We start from the raw sequence: 14,635 nt of genomic DNA on the forward strand, positions 1-14,635 counted from the left end.
GTTCAAACGCAGCCCTCACCAAGGACGCAGCTGCTGAAGAGGCAGGATGAGAAACAGATGCAAACCAGGATGCCAGACAAACATCCCCAGACTTTGACACACGAGATGTTTATGACCCAGACTATTTACGGTAAGATATCAAACACAATCTGAAGATGAACAAATAGTCTTGCAGCTAAACGAGCAGTAGAAATAACGCTGGCTACAGGCACGTATGAGATGCCTCTGAGCCTGGTCATTTCAGTCACGGTTTAGAAAGGATGACAGAAGTCTGACAGGCTCAGTCCCTTCACTTCCCAGGTCTTAAGGAACTGCATTATCAAGCAATCTATAAAATAAATATATATATAAAAAAAAAACAAGCTGATTTGCTTTCTGGTGTACACAGGCTAAATCCCCTTGCCTTGCTCCTGCCCGACCTGCAGCGTGTCCTGCTCTGTCACCGCTTCTGACGGGCTTTTCTTCGAAGTGAGCTGAGCAGAGAACTTGTCACTCAGAAGTCCTTACTGGGTAAAGCTGGATATTGACAACAGCTCACTGCAACCTTGCAATCTTAAGGAGTGACTCTGGATATCCTATGCATGGGGGATATCTGTGAGCAGAGCAAACTGAAAACGCCGTGCGCTGCTTTGTTTGCACTCACAGCTCAATAGCGAGTGGCAAATTCCAGGCAAAACACCCCTAAGCTGAGGGTGAGGCTGCACGCAGGTGTATATATGCACAACGCCATGCATACATATTTATACAGCTAGAGTATTAAATGACTCGTACCAAAAAGAAACGAGTGGCTTGCCTCTGAGATGTTCTCTTGCAGGAGAAACAAGGTGTGGAACAGCGTGCCCCTACACAGGGGTGTCTTAGCTCCTGTATGCATACACAGATGGGTTAACTCAAGGCTCACCTGTCTTTAAACCTTGTGCAAAGCTGCCAGGCAGGTTGCTGTGGCTTTGTAGCTGTGACTTATTAGCACCGGAGTCTATACCCTGTCCTGAATCTAAGTAATTTTACCGGGACTTGCTGCTAAAATGCGTGGCATTGCTAGCGCTTTCTGGCAGAAGGGGTTCATCTATTCCGTATCGAAATATGCACATTTGAATTTCCTATCTCCGATTAATTGGCAACCTCAGGAGGTGGCCAGAACATTGCTCTTTTGGTGAGCTCTGCTTGCAAAGCCTGAAGGTGGAGGTGGGGAGCAAAACGGAGCCTGCGACCGTGCTCTTGGCAAGGGAGCGGAGACAGCCCGGCTGCTACAGCATCAGCAGGAGGCAAGTGTGTCCAATTCCTTTACAGGATGTGATTTCCATGCTCATCAAGTAGTGGAAACTGGAATAAATTGAATTAATGAGCAACTGGAAGCACCTAAACCTAGTGCAATGGTGAGGAACTGCTAGAAGGGCTTCGCCGTGTGGTAAGGTGAGGAAAACAACTGCTTAGCCACGTAAAGCAATAAGGGCTGGCAAAATGAGCAGGGAAAGAACAAAGCAACCCCAAATGTGCCTGTGTGCTGCCCCCGCTGCTTTGAAAGACCGGCGTCATCGTGGATCACCCTACGAAGACTGATCAAAATTCAGAAGGGATCGCAAAGGGGCACAGAAGTCTGGCAACCACATGGAAAGGAGCAGGAGCTTGTAACAGCTGTGCACGTGCATACCTTGGGGTACTGGCTGCTGCCCTGCAAGTTCCCCGTACCTAACCTCAAAGGGACATATTGGCACTGTGGGGTGACAAAACCCACAGCAGTCCTGTCACTTCAGTGTTGTTTCCCCAAATCTCACCCTTCCTTGCTGTGGGGAACGATGGAGCTGCTCGTGGCACTGTGGCTTACAACAAGGTCTGGCTTTCCCTGGGGCACAGTGCAAAGGGGAAGATTTTTCTCTGCACATTACAGAGCTTCTGTAACCCTAACAGCACCACTGAGTGCCCTCCCCTCAAGAGCCGAGATGTGGGACTCAGCCTGCAAACCCCAGCCCTGATGTTGCTACTAGGATGCCAGCCCTTCACTTGTTCCTCTGAAAGACACAGTCTTCAGCGTAATTGAAGGAGCTAAAAAAAAATATTTTTTAATTAATGCTATTGACAGTTTATGGGAGAAATGCAATAAGAGACACCCTTGGTGTGAGGCTGAGATTAAACCAATTTAAAAATTACTTTTCCCCCTTGAAAGAAAAACTAATTAACTCCGAAGTGCTGGCAATGTAACAGCTCTGAGTGGTGAGTGCATATATTTAGTACTTCGGTTGTCCAGTTACGAGCAATGCTAGGGGATAGGACTTATAACAAGTATATTATCTCCTCATCAGAGAGAAGTTTTTTTCATTTGAGAGAGAGTCCAAGCTCACAGGAAAAGTCAAGCTTTGCACGAGCCATAATTAACAGCAAGGATATGTACTGATGAAGTGCTTGGAAATGGACAGATGATTATTTCCCCGTATATTTAGGAAAAGATTTTTCAGAGTTGCATTTGCTGAGATTTATCCCAAATTCTTATTCTGGTGTCAAAGACTCCTGGAAGGAAGCGGGCAAACTGGAATATTTTCCTGTTCAAAAACCATTAAAAGTCCAACTTCAGTGTGCTTTAGTTATGTTTTGTGAGTCTCCTCAAGGCTTCCTATTCTGAGATAAAGCTTCTCTCCTTGGTCTTTGGTGCTTTGGGATGACTTAGTGGATCCCTTATATAAACACATACCTAAATGGTTCTGAGCCAGGTAAAAACGAAGCGTATGGATGTGGCTATTTAGCAGAGGCACTTCGTGTGCCATCCTGGAACAAAGACCTGGTGAGACGTACAGATTTGCTCAGTACGATGAGAAGAAACTTTCCACCTCTGTGTTGTGGTGATAGAGTCCCATCCTCACAAATCAAAGACGAAAGAAACGGGGCTGGGCTTGCTAACAGTGGTCGCACAGGGGAAGGAAAAGCCCGGTTCAGTGAATGAAGTTCAGAGTCACAAGCTAATTGAGGCTGGAAAGGTGCTCTAGAGGCCACCTAGTCCAAACCCCAACTCAATACAGGCCTAATTAGAGCAGGTTATTTATGGCTTTGCCAGCTCCAAGGATGCAGATTTTACGACTTCTCTGGGCAGCATTTCAATCTTTGATGACCCTGATGATGAAGAAGCTTTTCCTGCATGAAGTCAGAATTTTTCACGCTCCACCTTGCGCTTGTTGCCTCTCCTCCTACCGCAGCACATCTCTGAGAGAAGCCAGGCTCCACTTCTCTGTGCCTTCCCATGGCAAACAGCCCTAAAACCTCCCCACACCTCATCTTTAAGGCTGAGCAAACCCAGTCCTCGCAGCTGAGCAGCCCTACACTGAAATCCATGCTAATATATTTTGGGGCAGATACCCCAAATGGATATAATACTCGAGGTGCAATGTTCAGAATGAAAAACCTGCTTCTGCAGCTGGTGTTTCCTATCCAGTGTTAGCAACGTGCCCTGGGTCTCAGGGTAAGTCCCAGGTCCAGCTCTGAATAGCCTGTGAGGTGCTCAAACCATGGCAAAAGCCTTGGGGACACACCGTGGGAGCTGGGATCGTGGGGTGACCCCACCAGGGACATCAAGGGAGCCAGGCAAGGCTGACTGCAGCTCCTTGAGCTGTGGGTTTCCTTGAGCTGATGGCTAGCTCCACGTTTCTGGAAGATGAGCAGATTCCTTCTGTGGCACCGAGTGGGCGGATGAAGGGCAAAAGAGCAACCGAGATAATGAGGTTGATCGTACAAAGCATCTGCTGAGCCCAAAGCAGAACTGAAGAAAAAGCGAGGGACTGAGGAAGCAACCTCACCACCATCACCCCCCCACCGTGCTGCAGTGCTGCTGCTGGCAGGATAATGTCTTCACGTGGCTTGGAGCAGCTTGTAAAATATTGTTAAATCGCTTAAAATTCTCAGGGAGATTTGGATTAAAGTGCAGGCTCTCAGAGCTTTTATATTTATATTTGTGACTGGTGTATTTTTTCCCCCCCTCTGTTATCAGGCTGTGACTTTTCACAGACTCCTGTCACCAGTCGCTCACCCCCACCATTGTTTCTGAACGGCCAAAGGCTGAATTATCAGGAGCAACTCCGAGGTGGGAGTCTTCTGCCCAAATCCATCCCTCGTCCTCCAGTCCTCACGCACTCCGGGATGCCCCAGCATTACAGCTCTGCCCTTTTGCTCCGGGCTTGGTGCAGAGGCACAGGCACCGACCCCGCTGCTGATGAAGGGCTGAGCATCTTTGCAGAACTGCAGCTCAAAGAAACTTTCCAAAGACAATTTCCAGAGTTCGGCTACAGGCAAATCCTAGTTACAAGGAAAAATGTTAGCATAGAAAATATGAATGTCGCTTTTGAGAAAACCCAATTAGGTTCCCCAACAAACACGACCTGCAATGGTGCGAGAGGCTTTCTGATTGCAAGTCCATCTTAATAAAGGCAGGAAGTGAAGTAGCAGCCAATAATGGTCATTACAAACCTTATTACACAAAGCAAATGCGGATAACGAAACGTCTGATAGCCATGCGCACAAGTCACCAGCTAGGAAACCAACAGCTGATGGAGGAAGATAAAGCAGTACCAAAAAAAAATATCCCAGTTTTAAGGATTAAGGGCAATAAGGCATTGTTAAAGAATACTGAGACCTGATGAAATCCTTACTACAGTACAGGATAACAGGATTCAAAGGGGCCTCTTGGATCATCAAATCCTCCTGCTACCTATCAGTAGCACGATGCCGTACAATCTCCTCCACGAGAACACTGCTGTTAAAGAGGCTGCTTTTGTACCCAGATCCCAAGGAAGGGGTCGAGGGGCATCAACACATTTTAGAACTGGATAATTCAATTAGTTATAACCTTCTTGTGATTTCATACTTAGGTTTGCTTGTCGGCATTTCATACCCATTTTCTCGGGCAAAAACTCCACTCAGCAGGTTCAGCAACTTCTCTTCCCGTCGTTGGTCCCTGTAGGTCCAGTGCTAAAGAAGGCAGAGTTCCTAACCATGGTTCACATAAAGAAGAAATATTCACTGAACATTTATGTCCTGTATCTGGGAAGAAAAGGGATGTGCTCATTTCACGGGAAGGAAAAAAATGTTTCCTGTCTCCTCAGCAGCAATGGGGGACGTTAAATAGCAACAACCTCAGCAATGCGCACATCTCGGTAGCAGAAAATTTGCAACAGGAATATTGAAAGGAGAATCTGAGGAACTTCCATTGGCAGTGATTTGTAACATACATTGAAAGACAAGGCGAGCTACAAAGGACCAGCAAAATGCTGCTGTTACACTCTTGATTAAACAAGGTGAACCAGGGTTGTCCTTGGAAATCCTGATGTCCTGGGCACTGCTCCCCACGGAGCGCACACAGAGGACGTTGTTGAAGGTTGTGTCTGTGCAGCCAGCACAGCAAGTTTGCTGTTCATGTCAGAGGCACACCAGCAGCTTCCAACTCTGAGTCTACACCTCAGAATGGGACTGCGATGACCTGGATATCCCAAGTCCAATTAGCCTGAAACCAGCCCCAGACAAAATCATGGCTAAGCAGATACGGGAGGTGAGTAAATCATTAATGAATAGCAGCACAGTCAATGCCAGTCAATGCCCAAACCTATTTTCTTAAAAGCAATCAATGAAACCTCTTATAAAAATGAGGTTTCATGTTTATCTGATTAAGGTAAAGCTATCTTTATAGATCTTTGGAAATCAGAGATGGCCACTTGACAGTTTCATGTGTCCTTCTGCTTTAAAAATAAGAGCAATAAAAGATCAGCATGGCCTGTACTACATTGGTGAGATTAAAAACTGTGTAAGAGCTCTCCAAGTACTTGTCAAAGAGAAAGAGCTCAGTGAGTTTTTTTATGGGAACCTCAAGTTCAGCCCAGAGAAGATCAAGAACTGACTTGGTTGTGATCTATAAATGCATTTCTGGGAGGAGCTGGCTCTGTCCTCTGGCTAAGCTATGTTTGTAAAATAATGTAGCTCAGACTGAAATCACACAGCTTCCAGGCCAGAAGAAAAAAAGGTTTTGCATTAGAAGAAGCTGGCCACTTGACCAGCTCGGAAAGGTTCACAGGTATCTTTCTATCCTAATTCAGTTTAATTCCACAGGGACAGTGTCAGCTCACACCATGGTACCTGCATCACTACAAGCTTCTCAGCCCCCAGCTCGCAGAGGCCAGCCCAGCAGCAGTAGGCACACATCGCAGTGCAGGTAGGTATTCAGGTGTGCCAGTCACCACCTCTAAGCTTTGTATGTTTTTTTTTTTTTCTCTGTGGTGTATGGTGCAGCCATTGACCCCAGGGGCAGGTTCTTGCCTGTGTGCACTGTTTCCAAACAGCTGCCTGCAAACACTGCAGATACACATCTGGATTTCGTTATCTGATCTGCTGCAAGGGAGTCACTCGGGTAGGTATTCGAGCATCGTACCACATTACTTCTGGCACTGCGATTTCTGCCAGGTTACTTTGGGAAGGGAGGAATACATTAGCAAGCAGTGGAGGAGAACCAGAGCAGCCCCATGGATCAAAACAGCTGGAGTTTGGGGTGGGCAGCCAGAAGCTGGTTCAGGGTACTGTTACTTAGATCCCCAATGAATTACCATTAGTAGCTGGAGTGTTTTAGGAGTGTTTCTGGAGCATGTCTTCTGCTTCCATTTCAAGTTGAAGGAATCTCTGTGTGTGCTTCAAGGCTGTTCCACACCGCAAGCCAAAGCAGGAGATGGAGGCCAACCAGGAAAATCTCAACAGAACGCTTGCCTAATCTAAGCTAATGTGCTGAAGCTGACAGCCCCACAGGTGCACCCACTTCTGTATGCAGGAGGCTGAGGGAGCTGAATATTTATGGCTATCGGACTGATAACTACCCCTGGCACATCCTTTCCTTGTGGGGAATTTGCTTAACGCAGAAAGTGATTTTTCCTCCACGTCATCACAGACGGTCGTCTGACTTTGTAGGGGTGCCAGACACTTGTCTCTGCTGTTACAGTGGTGGAACTTCTGCTCCTCATCTCGCCAGGGCTGGTAATTACCTGGGAAGGACAACCTTGCTCCTTCTGTTTTTCTTTTTTCTCACCTAAAAGGGTGACTTGAACAAAAGGCATGCAGAGATTGCATGGCCTTCTTCATTCATCGCAAGGAAACACAAATGCCACCAGAAAATTCTTTCCTGTATGTCTGACCACCTCCAAAAATGTTGAATCTCAATATATAGAAGTGCCTGCTTTTAATGCAAAACCAGTGCTGTGCATTTTTTTCTCAGGCTCCGATCCAAAGCCTGCTGAAGTCTGTGGAAGCTTCTTTCATCTTTGATGGGCTCTGAACAGCCTCACAGAGATGCTTCCCCTAACCTCACGCATACTAGCTTAGGTGTACCATGATAGAAGGGTGTTTGCTTTTTTAAATGCCCACAAAATTAAGGCATAGAGTGCAAGACAGAGAGCATGCAAGAGAGACCTGCCTACCTGCTGGTCATACACATTTCAGCAAAACAAATAAAAACATCCACCGAGAGGTACAGGGTTGAGTCTACGAAGCACTCAGCGCTCTTGGAGGTGATTGCAAGCTCTTACCACTCACTGCCTGCTCTGAAGCATCAAACATCCTTCAAATCCCTGGGTTTAGTGGGGCAGGAAGTCTGTTTTCCTAATCGTTATCTTCCTGTCATCAGCGGCTTTGATTTCCTTTACTCTGTTCTGTGTCTCTGAGCAGTGTGTTGCAGGCAGGGAAGGAGAGAGTCTGCAGTCTGCGAGTCTAAACCTTTTCTGTTGGCTTATGACACGGCATGAACATGCAGTAATGGCAGGGATTTGTGCTTATCCCCAGAATTTCATTTCAGTTCTTGTTCTTTGCCTGCCTGTCTCTTCTGATACTCACTGGGTGCAGGGAAATGGCATTGCAATAGCCATTGGTACGTCAGGTAGGGATGGTTACTGGCAAAATAGAGATGATCAAAGGATGACACGCTTCTCTTCACGTGCATGAAAAGACATTTTAATTAGTCAGAAGCAGCACCGAAAAACCTGCAGCCAAACTGAAGTGCATATAGTGCGGCTTGCAGGGTGCAGGGCTGCAAGTCCCCTCTGCAGAGACTGCGTGAGAGAGGGCAGCGGAGGAAGAAAACACCACGAATATGAATGGGATTTCAGTGCCTGTATTATTGAACTCACTGGAGCACTTTTGGGATAGGGTTTCCATGAAACAGGCCATGCAGCATCCCCGTGCTGGGCTGTGGGACAACAGCACTGAAGGTGGCTCCTTCTTCGCTAGGACAGCTGTCTCCTGCCAAACTGCCCACACATTTCCAAAATAAATACTCCCTAATGTTAATTATTCTTATATGATTTTGAAGCGCTCAAATATACGCGCACACACACGTCTAGGTGTGTATTTCCCTACCTCTGTGGTATGTGGCAGGAGGGTGTGATCATCTGCTTGATCAGCTGTAGGGTCTTTTGCCCACCGCTTTTCTCCCCTCCATACCTAACCTGGCCACTTTCCACTGCAGATAGAGCTACCTGTGTTTGATAATGTGCATGCCCAAAGCAGGAAAAAAAATGCCTTAAGATCCCACAAACACTGACTCTGTCCTTCAGCATAACATACATTTGCTTTTCATTATTCTTGGGGGGAGAGCATCTCCCCAGGTCTCCTCCTCCCCTTACAGCAGCTGCTATTTTGACAGGCTGGCTGCTCTTTCTGCTGATCCGCCGTGGCACCAGTTAGTGACGCCAGCTGAATTTCCGGTCCTAGGGATCAAGGGCTGTAGTGCGAGGTATTTATTTTGTGCCTGTGGTTTGTTAGTGTTCCTCCGACTTCTCCCCATGCCACTCCTCTTCCTCGCCTCCTCCATAGGTTTGCCAGAGCCCTGGGCTATGTGTGCTCTGCAGATCTGTTTTAGTTCCCTGTCAATTATTCCTCCTTGTTTACGGTAACGGCTCATATCACATTTTATTACTGTGGCTCATGTGCCTTTCACATCCTTGCTTTCAAAACACCAAATTTATTCTGAAATGCGTCTGGTTTTCAGTCTAGCTCCTCACCGTTTCCTAAACCCAGGGGGATTTTGTTTTGGGTTTTGCATCTTTTTTTTTTTTTTTTTGCCTGATGCAGCTGTGTCCGTGTTTCAGGATGATTGCTCAAGTGTCTGTGAGAAGCACGGGATTTTTCCCTCTCTTCCAAGCCTTTCTGCCACCCCTGCCCCTCCTTTCTTATCCTTCTGAACCCTAAGTGCTGCGCTCCCTCGCCAGCCATTGTGTCGAGCACAAAGATGGGATGACTGGGGTGTGTGAAAGTGCTTGCCAACTTAGATATTATCTTCTCCTGCAGGATATCACAGTTGACTCTGAGTCTCCATTGCCACTTACAGCTGCCTTATTCTCATTTTGAGAGGATTCAGCTCTGGCAGCAGCTCAGCGCTGATATCTCAGCTACTGACCTGGGCAGGCAGAGCCAGCGTCCTCTCCCATCGTGCCGATAAAGTGCCTTGCACTTGGCCACCTGTGTCACGGCACAATTAAGCACAGCTCTGAGCTGTTTATCCACCTTGCAGCTCCTCCGAGTCCTCAAAACACAAGATTTAAAATTCATCAGATTTGAGAATATACACTCTGAGTGTTTATTCACTCTGCATCCAGGGTCTGGATGCATGTTTAATGGAAACTTCCATTTTCTTTAAGAAAAGAAGGTTTCAAATGCTGGGGCGTGGAGAATACCAACTGCCTAGCGAGGTTATAGCTGAGGTTATAACTCAAAGCTCCAATGACTTTGGCAAAACTGAATTTTATTCTTCCAGGGTTGAGAGTTTTGGGGAAGGGAGTGGGGAGAAGAAAGGATAGGTCTGGAAGGAAGAAGTAGGAGAAATCCCTGGAGAGCTGAGGTTGTTGTTGATGAGAAGTGAGGGTGGCTGCCTCTATCTCCCAGTCTTGCTGCCCCGCACCAGTTCCAAAGACTTGGGCTCTTCTTTGAGCACCACCAGCTAGCTTGGCTTTCCATGACCATGGCTTCAGCAACGCTGGCAGAAAAGCTGTGATTTTGCTACCCACAGGGGTCTACCATCCTGGGTAAAGCCAACTCTGTTTTATGTCCCGGAAAAGGTATTTCTGGAAATGCATCTTTAAGGAGATCAGGCTACAGGGTGCATCTGCAAGGTACCTTTGTCCTCGGAGTAAGCAAACAGATCCAGGAGAAACATGGGGACCATTTAACCCAAAGCCTGTGTCTGGCTGTGGCAAGAGGAAAGAGCATTTCCAGAAAGTAGGAGCTCCATGGGGTAGAATCACAAGTGAGAAGAGTGAGAAAGGAAAGTGTTTCAAAGCCTCCTTTGTCTCCTGAAGATGGATCCTCATAAATATATGTTGTTGCACAAAACAGATAAATAGACATTGACAGCTCGCAGAAGGGCCACCTCTCAGGTGGTCTTCAGCAGCAACAAAGGAAAACTGGGCAGGAGCTGCTAACTGTGATGAATCCTCTGCACAGCAGCAGGTTAATAGATGGTATCTGCCAGCAAGAGATCTCGAAAGGAAGAGCCTGCGACGCTGAGCACCAGATCTGCAGATCTCGCTCAGCTAAATGGAAATGGATGGAGTCAGACCAGAGCACCCCAAGCTTCCGACCTTAAGTGACATTAGGCAACTGCTGCAGAGCCTGTGCTGCTGTACAGCTCCACCGAAAACCATGATACTGACCTGCAGCTTGGGCTGGAGGGACTTTTGGCACTCTGCAGGATCTCGCCAGTTGTCGGTGTCTTACAGAGCTGAGAAAACTGGCTCTGGGGGGCTTCTCTACTATATATTCCAATACGGCTACTCTGAAGCTGGTCTTCTGGGTTTCCATCAGAGTTTTGCACCTCTCAAGGACATTGAAACAGTCCTACGTGCTTCCTGTGCCTCATTTTGCCTTTTCTAAGAGAAAGCAATAATCTTATTGCAGAGGGGTGTTGAGAACATACTGCCTCACATTTATAAATCAGTCGGAGAGCCTTCGGTTACTACAGGAACGACATGCAGAGTATTCTGTTTTATTACAGCCATATGAAGATTGAAACATTTGACTACTTTCCAGTGAATAGGATAATATCTATAGAAAGCCTTACCCAATAGCAGCTAGAAAACAACAAAACAAATCTATGAAACAACTGTTTCAACATGAAGACAAAGAAAAATTGAATATAGACTACGACTCAATGCAGTACGATAAAATTAGGCTGGGTAACCAGCTGAATAATCAGAACTGCTGGTAAGCATTCCCGAAAGGGAAGTATGATCCTAAAGGTTATCTGTTGGGAAAGAATATGAAATGAGTTTTCCTTTCAAGAAAAGAGATGACTTCCTCACTGTACCAGTAATGTGGGATGGGGAACTGGAACATGAAGAACTCTATATCAATAGCTAACAAATAGCTGGGGGAATTAATAAAGCAGTTGTTGTGTAAGCAGCTACAGCAAAATAAGGTGATAAATAACAAGCAACTGGGGCTTATAATACATCTGGCAAACCAACTTAATTATATTCTTTGACAGGGTAACAAGTCTAGTGGACAAAAAATACCCCATGGTAGCTTTTTGTATGGTTCCCTGAGATGTTCTTATATGCAGATTACTGAAATTTGAATGGTACTTCTCAAACTACAGCTCTTCCAGCATGTGCCAAGCGCAGGGAAATGTGTGATGCCATGCAGAGTTCTGCAGCCAACACACAGTAATTTTAAACTATACAACTGCTTTAAAGGTATTTTCTCAGTCTAGAAATTCAAAAGCCACTGAATGAGAAGTGGATTACAACCTATCCTCTTTCATAAGGATTTGAATCTTGAACTTCAATATTCCAGAGAGGCTCAAACACCCAGCTATGCAGATGCGTTGCTATTAGAGCAGCCAGTAGAAATTATGCACACAAGCTGAGGTTATTTTGTCATCAGACAGCAGCCAGCAGTTTGTTGGAGGCAGAAAACTTAAGCTGTGAACAGACACCCTCATCCAAATTCATCAAAGTCTATTGTCCGAAGGTTCATAACGTCTCTTCTCCTTGCAGCCACGATGCCACTTCCCTGCCTGATCCCTCATGCTGGGAGGTGGGATGGTTTGTGCACTTCTACTTGTTTCAACCAGCTTGGGAGGAGATCTCTTCCTGGCCTTCTCTGTAATATGTTTTCAGTCAACTAGCAAGGGGAGCTAGGAAAGGTGCAGAACATTGTTTATCTAAGTAATGCCATGCCATGACAGGCCTTCTCTGAGAAGGTTACAGATCTCTGTTTGAAACACCGGCCTTGGTCAGTATATTGGCATTCCTGCAATGAAAGGTATTTAGTTTCCTGGGACTTTTTTTCTGGCTGTAGAAACACAACAAGCTCTAGAAGCTAAAAGTTGCCTAGCCAGCACGATGAGCTTTGTTAGCATCGCCATGATGAGCTAAAAACATGAGCCACTGAATGATAGGATCAGATCTGCTAACACAGGAGTGCTAGAAAATTTCCTAAACCCCACTGCGGTCCTGCCACTAGCAGACAAAAAGCCGTGTTCTCAGAGGAGGTCACACAAGAATTAATTCTGGTTCCTTTTTTTTTCTGAGAAGCTGTGGAGCAAGTGTTTGGAGAAAGTCCTCTCTTATCTTTAGGGTGAATGAGAAGGAAAAAAGAAAAACCCATCCACGACAGCAGTGTCAATGGGGTACAAAACTGGCCATACACCTGCCTTGTACAAAAGCCAGTTAAAAATAGCCAAGCACCCAGGATATTAGAGGTGGAGGATTAAGCAGGGAGGTCTCCTGCCCCTGAACTGGACAGGAAACTGTACAGAGCCAAACTATACCTGCAGGATACAACAGCACATTGCAAAGAGCATGCATTACCCCATAGGGTGAGAATACACAAAGTGAAAGCTAGAGGAATGAGGTAAAGTCAATAAATTGAAGCTCAACCCAATAAAAATACAGGTAGGGATGAATAAACATGAGTACAGAGAAATGGAGAGATCACAGAGAAGAGTCCCGGGGTTAACGAGAACAGAGTCACAGGGGAATTGCTAGATGTGGTTGGCACAAACATATAAAAATGCTATGCTAAATGGATATTGGGATTAATAGGTGTCATGACTTTAAGCAAGTAATGTAACTGGAGAGTATCAAAGCATGTTCTGGTCAGCATAATTCAAAAAATACCTAAGCAAAATGGATGGAAGTAAGAGGAACGCAAGAATCAGCAAATCTGTGCCCGTTCTGTTTGTAAGAAACAAAAACAAAACCAAAAAAAACAAGCACTCAGCATGAGGCTTTCTTAATGCTGCTAGGAGTAACTCTCCTAACTGTGGAGCACAGAGGATTATGTGGAGCATAGAGGAGCATAGAGAAATAGAGGAAGGAGCATAGAGCACGGAGGGACCTTGGTTCCCTCCATTAAGGAAAATGGGGTCAGCCATTTTAAATTACCCTCATTTGCATGAATTACAGTTTTGTTTACTTGTGACTCCATGTGTAGTGTTCCCTTGCCTTTTTGGGAACAGAACAACCTGTAATTAATAGTGTATTGTTGCTGAGGCTGTCTGCATCAAAAGGAACAGGGACTGTACAAGACAGGCTTCAGAGAGGGTGAACCACAGACTTGAGACTGCTCCATGAAGTGGAGCAGCCCCCCAGCTTGGGGTCAGTGCCCGTGGAGAATGGACGCCTGCTTTCTGCCTTGTGCTTGCTCTGGGCATTCTCCAAATTCCCATAGACCTCCTGTGGTCCTGGGACACAACTCTTTCAGGTGTTTTTCCTTTCCCAGTTCAATTTGTCTTAAAACAGAAGGGCTGTGCTGCAGCCCCACCTGGTTTTTATGCAGGTACGTGCCATGGAGGCAGCACAAAAGTTGGCAGGGGTATTTCTTTCCTCAGTCCTAGCTCTGCCGATAGTGAGAGCTAGGACTGAGGAAAGAAATACCCCTATCAACTAGTCTACAGCCTAGATAGTGACTCACCTCACATGTTTCAGATAAGTTCCTTGTGAGGCGAGGAAGTGTGTTACAGGTCCCACAGCTGTGCAGGAGATGAGAGTCTGTTATGCTTGCAAGACAGGTCTTAATTACTAAGTGCATATTGTTATTTGGTGTTAAAGTGCCGGGAGAAGATAAATGAAAGCAGAAGAAATATTCAGTGGCTGCTGAAAAAGACCTACAACACCCAGACACAAGGAGATATCTCATTAATTACTTGCTTTCATTCCCTTTGGGCTCAAAAGACAGCAGCAGTAAAATTGCTTTTGTTTGCAGCTGTATGTTCTGTTTTGTCTGAGGTATGTGTTTTCTATTTATACCTTAATGCCTTTCGATGCATTTCTTTTTGGTATAGGAATTAATTGCCTACAATTTACCGTGTAATTCCTTCCACATATCAATCGTTCTTGTTCAATAGTGTCTCAAAGACAGCAGCAGACATAAGGACTACTAAGAAGAGAGCAGTCCTTCCAACACTGACCGAGCCATTTAGGGTTACAGATGTTAAATGCCAGCACAAGGAGCTGTGTGATGTTCAGCACTTGAATTCTACCCAAAAAAAAGTACACTGAAATAGCGATAGTTGCTGCTGGACTGAATTCCAGAGAAAATCTCTCCTCCTAGAAATCAGCTTTGTCATTCTGCTTTTCTGATCCACTGTTTTCTATTGCAAATCATGAAGAAAGCACAGAGAAAA

The sequence above is a fragment of the Aythya ferina genome, assembly GCF_964211825.1.
Source record: "Aythya ferina genome assembly, chromosome: 1".
In the NCBI taxonomy this organism is placed as follows: domain Eukaryota; kingdom Metazoa; phylum Chordata; class Aves; order Anseriformes; family Anatidae; genus Aythya; species Aythya ferina.